Source organism: Panulirus ornatus, chromosome 25 (genome assembly GCF_036320965.1).
Source record: "Panulirus ornatus isolate Po-2019 chromosome 25, ASM3632096v1, whole genome shotgun sequence".
Lineage (NCBI taxonomy): Eukaryota > Metazoa > Arthropoda > Malacostraca > Decapoda > Palinuridae > Panulirus > Panulirus ornatus.
The window spans coordinates 5438930-5450078 of record NC_092248.1 but is presented as its reverse complement, the minus strand read 5'-3'; the positions used below and the strand labels follow the sequence as shown (position 1 = coordinate 5450078).

The following is an 11149-nucleotide window of genomic DNA, read 5'->3' as shown; positions in this document are numbered from 1 at the left end:
ATCATAGCCAATACCTACAGCTTATGAATGGACATTCTGATGGGTGGACGATCATAGCCAATACCTACAGCTTATGAATGGACATTCTGATGGGTGGACGATCATAGCCAATACCTACAGCTTATGAATGGACATTCTGATGGGTGGACGATCATAGCCAATACCTACAGCTTATGAATGGACATTCTGATGGGTGGACGATCATAGCCAATACCTACAGCTTATGAATGGACATTCTGATGGGTGGACGATCATAGCCAATACCTACAGCTTATGAATGGACATTCTGATGGGTGGACGATCATAGCCAATACCTACAGCTTATGAATGGACATTCTGATGGGTGGACGATCATAGCCAATACCTACAGCTTATGAATGGACATTCTGATGGGTGGACGATCATAGCCAATACCTACAGCTTATGAATGGACATTCTGATGGGTGGACGATCATAGCCAATACCTACAGCTTATGAATGGACATTCTGATGGGTGGACGATCATAGCCAATACCTACAGCTTATGAATGGACATTCTGATGGGTGGACGATCATAGCCAATACCTACAGCTTATGAATGGACATTCTGATGGGTGGACGATCATAGCCAATACCTACAGCTTATGAATGGACATTCTGATGGGTGGACGATCATAGCCAATACCTACAGCTTATGAATGGACATTCTGATGGGTGGACGATCATAGCCAATACCTACAGCTTATGAATGGACATTCTGATGGGTGGACGATCATAGCCAATACCTACAGCTTATGAATGGACATTCTGATGGGTGGACGATCATAGCCAATACCTACAGCTTATGAATGGACATTCTGATGGGTGGACGATCATAGCCAATACCTACAGCTTATGAATGGACATTCTGATGGGTGGACGATCATAGCCAATACCTACAGCTTATGAATGGACATTCTGATGGGTGGACGATCATAGCCAATACCTACAGCTTATGAATGGACATTCTGATGGGTGGACGATCATAGCCAATACCTACAGCTTATGAATGGACATTCTGATGGGTGGACGATCATAGCCAATACCTACAGCTTATGAATGGACATTCTGATGGGTGGACGATCATAGCCAATACCTACAGCTTATGAATGGACATTCTGATGGGTGGACGATCATAGCCAATACCTACAGCTTATGAATGGACATTCTGATGGGTGGACGATCATAGCCAATACCTACAGCTTATGAATGGACATTCTGATGGGTGGACGATCATAGCCAATACCTACAGCTTATGAATGGACATTCTGATGGGTGGACGATCATAGCCAATACCTACAGCTTATGAATGGACATTCTGATGGGTGGACGATCATAGCCAATACCTACAGCTTATGAATGGACATTCTGATGGGTGGACGATCATAGCCAATACCTACAGCTTATGAATGGACATTCTGATGGGTGGACGATCATAGCCAATACCTACAGCTTATGAATGGACATTCTGATGGGTGGACGATCATAGCCAATACCTACAGCTTATGAATGGACATTCTGATGGGTGGACGATCATAGCCAATACCTACAGCTTATGAATGGACATTCTGATGGGTGGACGATCATAGCCAATACCTACAGCTTATGAATGGACATTCTGATGGGTGGACGATCATAGCCAATACCTACAGCTTATGAATGGACATTCTGATGGGTGGACGATCATAGCCAATACCTACAGCTTATGAATGGACATTCTGATGGGTGGACGATCATAGCCAATACCTACAGCTTATGAATGGACATTCTGATGGGTGGACGATCATAGCCAATACCTACAGCTTATGAATGGACATTCTGATGGGTGGACGATCATAGCCAATACCTACAGCTTATGAATGGACATTCTGATGGGTGGACGATCATAGCCAATACCTACAGCTTATGAATGGACATTCTGATGGGTGGACGATCATAGCCAATACCTACAGCTTATGAATGGACATTCTGATGGGTGGACGATCATAGCCAATACCTACAGCTTATGAATGGACATTCTGATGGGTGGACGATCATAGCCAATACCTACAGCTTATGAATGGACATTCTGATGGGTGGATCTCCATTAGTCACTTGCTCAAGATACGTAGGCAAAACAAGTTCTTGGATCACCATTTGCACGTTCGTGTAAAGCTGGAGGGAGATGCACGGGGGAGAAATGAGAGACACGACGTCGGATATGACTATCGGAAAAGATGTAACACTGCGACAGAGGAGGAGCTGGGACCTCTCCGGCTAATGGTAGGAGGTGGGGAGGCGTACGCTGTGGGAGGGAGGAGCTGTGGTTGTGGTGGTCACCTCTCTAGCCACACGTGGCCACCTGAGGACTGGGTTTGATCTGGCCACACCTGCCATAGCGGTCACCTCAACACGATCTCTTAACACTGCTGCCACACTCACTTGGCCACACCTGGTTCACCTGTGGCCACGCTCGTCTTCAGTGGCCATCTCTCTCGCTCTCGATCCCAATTTTTGCCGCTCTTTCGCTCCTTTGTGGCCCGTCTTGGTCCATAGGTGGCCATAAACGACAACTAGGAACATGTATAACAACCGTAACTGCCATGTAGGCTTCAAATCACCTCCCTACTCTCTCGAACAGCGCTTGAAACCATTCAGGGAGCTAGCGTGTTTACCAAGTGGTCAAGCCCCTTACGTAATTCAGGGAGAGAAGGGGAGAAGACCAGCTGGGGTATACATAGCTCCCTTACTCTCCCTGCAGGGTGACTCCCCTGCACCAGACGAGTTTTTACGACCTTCGCTGTGGTTCTGAAGCCACGCCGCTTGGCTTGGCTGGCCCCCGGACCAGACACCGGTGTGACCTTGCCCTCCCGCTAGCTACAGGACTGGGTCTCTGGGGCCTTTGGGTTCTCAGCACAGTGACATGATTTCTGAATCGTTGTGTAGTAACAACCTTACTCCCGCCAGCACAATATATATATATATATATATATATATATATATATATATATATATATATATAGGTAGATAGATAGATAGATAAATGGATCGAGAGATAGATACCGGTGTTTTTAGACCTAATTTCTAAGGGTCAAAGCTTTTAGGGAGAAAAGAAGACAAGGAAAGGAATAGTATTCCACAGCTTCGCTGTTTATAGGAAAGCTAGACGTATCATAACGGTCATGCCTCATGTGGCCTCGAGTCTCCACACATAAACTATGGGAAGAAGCAGCCAAACAAGTGTTGCGGGTCCAGCAGGTGAGACACGCGTAGGCAGCCCGCGAGAGCAGTGATAGGAAACAGCACCTGTGGAAGGGAGAGAGAGAGAGAGAGAGAGAGAGAGAGAGAGAGAGAGAGAGAGAGAGAGAGAGAGAGAGAGAGAGAGAGAAATGGAGGTGGAGAACCAACCCATCTTTCCAAACGCCACTTTCACTCACGTGAGAAGCCAGTGTTGATTCTTGATGCTTCACACGACGAATAATTCCACCATCTCAACAATATCCAGAGCTTTTGGGAGGCAGTTATTTCTCAAATCAACTATGTAAGGTGACTACACTAGAGTGAAAGAACTGATCCTACCCAACATGATTTTTCGTATTGCAAGGTTGAAATCTAGTGTCTTGAAAACTAATATATAGATGTAAAAATATATAGATGTAACTAGCGTTTAGGCATTATCAATTCTAACCTCGCTATTGCCTCCCTATTATCCCAAGATGCTGCATAGTTCAGAGTTCAAGAGAGAGAGAGAGATATATGTTCAGTATGAGAGAAAGAACTAGTACTGGAATGAGGAAGGGACAATAGGCAAGTTGAAGTATGTAGTGTGGAATCGACGGCGAAATGATAAACATGGTTAGATGTGACAAGACAGAAGATCTTTGATAATCTAGAGAGGAAAGAGGATAGGCGATAGAATAGGATCCTGGGGGACGCCAAAGTTTACTGGGTGAGAGAAGAGAGACGTGTGGCTCTCCACTCACGAATACCGCGAAGGGACGGACTGGAAGGGAGAGTTATGCACCAGAGAACCGAGAGAGGTTGAGAAGCCATAGGTAAGAGGCTTAGAATGCAAACATCTGTGTCGCACATTGTCATATACGCTTTTCTCACATTTCTTCTAACTCCTGTTTATAGCAGCTTTCTACGACACCCTGCTGGTGGAATCGTCCCTTGCTATCTAAAATAGAGGTGGTTATCTTGTCGCTAATCCTCATGTCTTCTCACAAGGGCCAATTTGAGGCTGTTATCTTCATCTCAAAGCTCAGCTATAGTAAGTTCAAGACTGATTTTCATCACATGCTGCAGGCAACATGGAGATCTTTTGAGCAGCTCAATGAATATCTTTAAGGCAATTATACTGTGAATCATAACCGAACATATTGTCTAAATATGTGGGTAAGATATTTGTAAACATCTAGACTATGTACTTAAGGGCGACTCTCAGACTGACTGCCAATATGATCTGTTTCCTTACACCAATATACTGTGGGTTTCTGGTGACGAGGTTAAGCACAAAGTTTACCTAAGTTTACCCTAAGTTCTTTTGTGGTTTTACTCCTTGTAAGTGTAAGTTATTGTCTGGTCTAGGTGATCTTTTCTCCCCAAGTTTGACCGTTGTACATCTAATATCTGACTTCCTGTGGCTATGTACTCAATCACTGTTGAAACTTGTACATGTCCCTTTGTAGATGGTTTGGACTGAAGAAATGTTTTGCATTTCTCGCACAAATCTGACGTCGTAAGCCAACGTGCTCAAGTGGGATTCAAGTCCCTCTGTCACATCCGTGACACTAATCAAGAATAACACTAGATCCCAGGTGGAGAGTGACTTTTGAAACACCAATATCTAATTCATCCAGATTGACAATGCATCTCTGGCATATATAACGTCTGTTTCACTACGAATTAGGAAGTTTTCTAACCATCTACTATAAGTCTATACTTTTTTTTTCATTAGTTTCCTAAAAGAACAGTGTTAAATACCTTTTGGTAATCTAAAAGAAACATCAAATCCACCATGTTCTTAAGTAGCGTAAACATCCATGCTGCCATGAACTTCCTCTGAGTTTTTGATGCCTCACAATTAAGCAATTCCTGCTAACAAAAACTTACAGTTTCTTAGTTTCTAAGTTATCGTTTCAACAGTGTTTGTGTATACAGCAATTGCTAAGATGACAGTTTATTGTTCCCATCTTAATGATGGGTACAATGCTTGCTCTCTTCGACTACTTTAGTATCCATTACCCATCTAGCGAGTTTCTAAACAGCATCTCAAGTGGTCAATCGAGAGTTTCAACACATTCCTCAAGCGCGCGGATCAAGACACCAATGAGCCCTTGTGTCTAAAATGGGTTCTACACTCATTCATGAGTCTAGATCCTTCATGAGCTAAATTAACATTGTGTCTGATCCCTTCAGTGTTCTCCACAATCGCACTTTCATCCGAGACTGACACAGCTCGGGACGTGTCTTCAGTGTTAACTTAAGAACTTAATCATCAGTTCCTCACGTTTGCTCTTTATGTGAGTCAATGACCCTTTCTTCAAAGTCCCTTTCGTCTGAATGACTCTTAAGTACCCATTTGGTCTTGATTATAATGTTCCTTTTTCCTAAGCATACTCAACTGTAATCAGTCCTTGCCTCATAAGGTTACCCTCATTTTAGGAGTGAGCGAACATATCTCCTCCATAACTCCACGAGATTTACACACGATTTTGCGCTCGTGCGTTCTGCATCTTCACCTGAAGTTTGGAAATGTTAAACAATACGAATCTACTGTCTCCATCGTGGGGAGGTGAGGCTTCATATGGATCTTCTCGACCATGGATGGTAGCTGATATGGTCGGGTGTAGGAAGGTAAGGTGGAGGATGAACATTTAAGGGAGATCCAGCAACTACCAACATACAATTGAACACTCAGGTCTCAGACCCATTTAGCTGTCAGCCTAATTTTCGATGGCATCTTGACCCACCCTCTATATCATCAGCTGCAGGACAGAAAACTAACTCTAGGTGGATTATAAGAACGACCCCATCGGCAAGCTGATCAGAGAGAAGTACGGTAGGCCTCTGAGTGAGGTCAGATCACCTAACACGGGATAGGGTATTACCCTGTTGTGTCTCCATTCAGTAACCTTCCCCTGGGACCCTCCCTCCTCACTGACCTACAACCCAGACCTGCTATATAAGAGTCGTACGTGACGGCCGTAACGGGTGAGGGCGTACCGTCACATGACGTATATAAACTAGCGATTTAGTGACTTGACGTCCAATTGTGTAACTTGCATTGAACTCTCACTCGAAGATGCTGAATGCTGAGGCAAGAAGTCGTGTGTAAAGCTTAGTATATGATGGAGATGTAAGGGGAAGCTGTCTTCTCTCATCCATCAGTTATATGAACAGCTCTGTGATACATAGCAAAAATGTCTTCAGAGGCAGACTGTATGAATGCGGTGTGTGTGTGTGTGTGTGTGTGTGTGTGTGTGTGTGTGTGCGTGTGCGCGTCCGTCATCTACCAGATGTAGTTTCTGGCTCCTCCTAGCCTGCACCAGGATCTACAAACATGTCAGGGTTACTTTGTAGTGATCAAAACCTCATGATGTTAGTGTGTGGCTCAAAATCTTACACCTTCTCCGGTGTAATATTCGATATACCTTTATCATAACGTTCCTTAAGTGTTACTCATGCCAGAACGACAATTGTAAACTTATTTCACGTTCCATCTACCCTGTCTTTCTCAAAGCCAATCGAACTGTGCAATGTCGGCATGGCTTGGAAGTGAGCTTTTGAAGACTGCATTTTCTGTGGATATCTTTTTCTTCTACGTCAAAGATGACCTTACATGTGTTTTCTGCTGGAAGGTTGGGGGTGAGGGCAGGGTGTATCTGCTGCATGAGTCATAAACATTGTCGGTGACAAGACGCAACCTTGAGGAACCTCTCTGAGGAATGAGCATTTCTTTTTGATGCTGTTGTTGGAGGAGGGTCACCGTGGCTGTATGAATGATAGAGACAGTCGTCCATGAATCTCTGGGCGATATCTGGCACGCAGAGGTGTCACAGTGGTACACTGTGGGTCCATCCGTCCTCACTATACCACCGTGTCGACCAGATAATACAGGAGGAGTGGCTAGCTGGCCAGGAAGAGGCACTGAACACCCTCCCACCAGCCAGGGAGAGTGAGGCTAGCCCATCATGCCTGCAGCTGTGACAATTGACAGTCATGCTACTTCGTACCCTCACCCACGCCCACGCCCAGCGCCTAGACCTACACGTGGCCGCTGCCGCCCACACACACACAAACAGGTCTGGTCGACACCCGCTTCGTGCTGGGTGCCATATGTTCACACACGGGTTTTGTATGTCCAGTTGAAAATAGAACTACGAAATCCAGCTTAGGATGTTTGTTAATGCCATATTAACATTAACATTGACTCGTATGTTAACACGAAGCTTCCATATGATAAGTGTTTACTTTACAGTTTCACAATATGGACGATTTTTTTTTTCTTACAAGTTGCTTTTCAGGATCATTATGTTCGAACTTATTCTTTTCTTTCTTTCTGCTGATGATTACTGTGGTGATGGTGGTGGTGTTGGTTGAGGTGATGGTGGTGGTGGAGATGGTGGTTGAGGTGATGGTGGTGGTAGAGATTGTGGTTGAGGTGATGGTGGTGGTGTTGGTGGTGGTGGAGATGGTGGTTGAGGTGATGGTGGTGGTGTTGGTGGTGGTGGTGATGGTGGTGGTGGTGGTGGTGGTGGAGGTGATGGTGGTTGAGGTGATGGTGGTGGTGTTGGTGGTGGTGGTGATGGTGGTGGTGGTGGTGGTGGTGGAGGTGATGGTGGTTGAGGTGATGGTGGTGGTGTTGGTGGTGGTGGTGATGGTGGTGGTGGTGGTGGTGGTGGAGATTGTGGTTGAGGTGATGGTAGTTGGTGTCAATGATGGTAAGTGGCTGGTCAGGTTTATATCACGTATATAAAAGCCAGCGAGGACGTTCCAAAAAGGTAATAATAAAAAAAAAACTCGCTTGAGATGGATAGATAGATAGATAGATAGATAGATAGATAAATAGAGATAGATAGAGAGAGAGAGAGAGAGAGAGAGAGAGAGAGAGAGAGAGCGCACACACACACACGTGTAAGCGTTGCATCACTCACTGGCGAACACTCGGAGAGAGAGAGAGAGAGCTGACCACCCAGCCCAGCCCAGCCCCCAGTAATGTCAGTGATACCGCTGCTAATAATAATAATAATAATACATATATAAAAAAGAAAAGGAGGCCAAGCAATCCCTTGCGTATAAATAACAACAAGCCTGACCTCTAACAATACCTCTGGGTACGCTCGAGAGACACACGACCTTGCAGCTGAGACGCGACAAGAAATCAATGTCCTTAAGTCATTTGTCACGGTCGCAATAGACCGTCGGATTCGCGTTCGTAGCTGGACGTCATGACGTATGCATCCCTTGCGTCACGAAGGAGTGGATATATTTCCCCTCCTCCTCCTCCTCCCTTGCCAAGGCAAGATGGCATAAAGGAAAGGTCGTACGAACAGTGAACATCAAAGGCAACACAGTGTTTCAACCACTCACTCAACAGATGGGGGTGGATGGGTGGGTGGCTGGCTATGGACGACACAGCAACTGGTCCCTTATTCGACTGGGTAACAGTCAGTATTTTCACCAACAGTTAGCAGTTAAACTGGTGATAGTACCCTTGAGACCAGTCTATAGCCAGAGGCCCCCCGGGATATCTGTACAGTCCCAGGGGATGCATGTGATCCCAGGGAAGACTGTTAGATTCAGTAAGGACGTGTTTGATGTGCATGTTTGTTATCTTTGGTTCTTGCTTACTCCCAGCCTTCCATGGTATAAACAGAAGGAGCAGATAAGGCAAAGACAGATCAGGGACAGAGGACACAATGGTTGACGGTTAAGGGACAGACAGATCAAGAGACAGATGGCTCTGGGATTGACGGTTCAGGGACAGAGAGATCAGGCATAGACGGCTCAGTGACAGACATATGAGAGACAGAAGGTCTGAGGACAGCTTGAAAACAAGTCAGTGGACGAAGTTGTACACAACTCGGCTGCCCAGGTTGTAAATGGGTTACGGACAAAATGACTGAGCAAGCTTGTAGAAAACTTGGCTGTAAAGCTTGTAGACAGCTCGTCTGTGCAGCTTGGAGCGAACAGCTTGACCCTATACAAATGGAACTGCTTCTCTGGCGTAATAGGATGGTTCACGAAGTAGAAAAATCTCGGTACATTGCTTCTCAGAACAAGGAAGAGAAGGAGTCGCTGATAGGAAGAGGCGAAGCAAAGTTCCGCCGCTTATAATACAGTGCTGGGGTCACGTGATCGGCTACCCCAGTGCGAGAACCAATCAGCTCAAAGGATATGCGTAATCGTCTCTCATTGGCAGCCGCCAAACATAATTCAAATCGCGCTCCGACACAAGACGCATCGCCTACAGACAGAGTTTATTTCATGATATATACGCAGGCGTTACGCAACGCATGGTAGAGAAATGACAGGAAGGACGTATCTAATTTGGGAGACTGTGGTGAGGTAGGGGCAGTGGTGACACCACACCACAGGGTCCAGTGGTGGCCTTAATTTCTATCGCCTGTCCGGACCACTCATTGTTGTCACCGTCAAGTTATAACCACCACCTCCTCCTTCAGGTGTTGGAGATGATCCTAAGAACACACACACAGACTCTCACAGTGAATGCAAGGGCATTTCAGGACCTATGAAGAAGGATGATGAAGTTCTACTACTCACTTACTGTGTATGGTGAGTTCAGGCTGTAGTCTGATACGGGAAAAGATCCGGTACGTTTCATGAAGCGGTTCGATTGGCGTGATCGGAGCATCGAAGCTTCGGTTAGGTGGTTCGGTTGATTCGAGGAGATCCGAAAGGTTTACTTAGCTGGTTCGACAGGGAGGAGGTGAGATTGGTGTACTCCAGTTGGTTACGTGTAAACTCAAAGTTTGCGGTAAACTATGAAGATGTCTACCATTTCATTTACGTTCACTGCAAAGATCTCTATATCCCCAAGATGCATTGACATTGTTATGGTCATAAACATCTTCGCTTTTCCAAGATGTCTGACGCAATATCACAAATCCACGGCACGTCCACCACACTTACTAAACTCTTTGTTTATAAACTAAGATCTTAAGAAGATAAGAAACTAACCCTTCATTACGTGGAACAAAATATAACGTCTTGGCCATCTGGCGGCTGGATTATCGTCAGCTCCTCCCACAATGCACGGCACCTAAACATTATCATTTTTTTTTTTATACCTTCGTCTGCTGCAGTGTATTGTCTCCCACTTGAGTGAGCCATCCTTACGTTTTATATACCTCTTAAGAGTCATTAAACCCTCCAGTTTATTTGTTAGTAAGGTAACGAGAGGCGTGGGGATCATGATTTCTTTCTTTTTTGTTTTCTTTTTATGCTGGGAACAGATGTTTCCCCCGGCCATCTGTGGCATGACTCATCTGCTTCTCGAAGCTAAACCATTGCAAGAAAAAAAAAATATGATGTACCCACGAAGACATTGTATGTCTATCTTATAGTGAAGATCACGAGAAAGGAATGATTTATATATATATATATATATATATATATATATATATATATATATATATATATATATATATATATATATATATTATATATATATATATACATATATATATATATTTTTTTCTTTCTTTCTTTCAAACTATTCGCCATTTCCCGCATTAGCGAGGTAGCGTTAAGAACAGATGACTGGGCCTTTGAGGGACTACCCTCACCTGGCCCAATTCTCTGTTCCTTCTTTTGGAAAATTAAAAAAAAAATGAGAGGGGAGGATTTCCAGCCCCCCGCTCCCTCCCCTTTTAGTCGCCTTCTACGACACGCAGGGAATACGTGGGAAGTATTCTTGCTCCCCTATCCCCAGGGATAATATATATATTATTAGAATAAGTGTTTCGTAATCATTAGGTACATATATGAAACAGAGCCCTACCCCATGATGTCTATGATAGAGACCTCAGAGTTATGAGACCAATAGACATCTGTAAACCCCCCCCCCATAACACCCCCTGTGACCACCTGAAAACACATGACCTTACACGAGAACACCTGAACT

General features: G+C 44.7%; 1 protein-coding gene across 2 annotated transcripts in view; it reads left to right on the top strand.

The window, feature by feature from the left end:
- The window catches only part of LOC139757199 (arylsulfatase I-like), a 30267-nt gene that overhangs the window by 6525 nt on the left and 12593 nt on the right, over positions 1-11149 (top strand). The window lies entirely within an intron of this gene.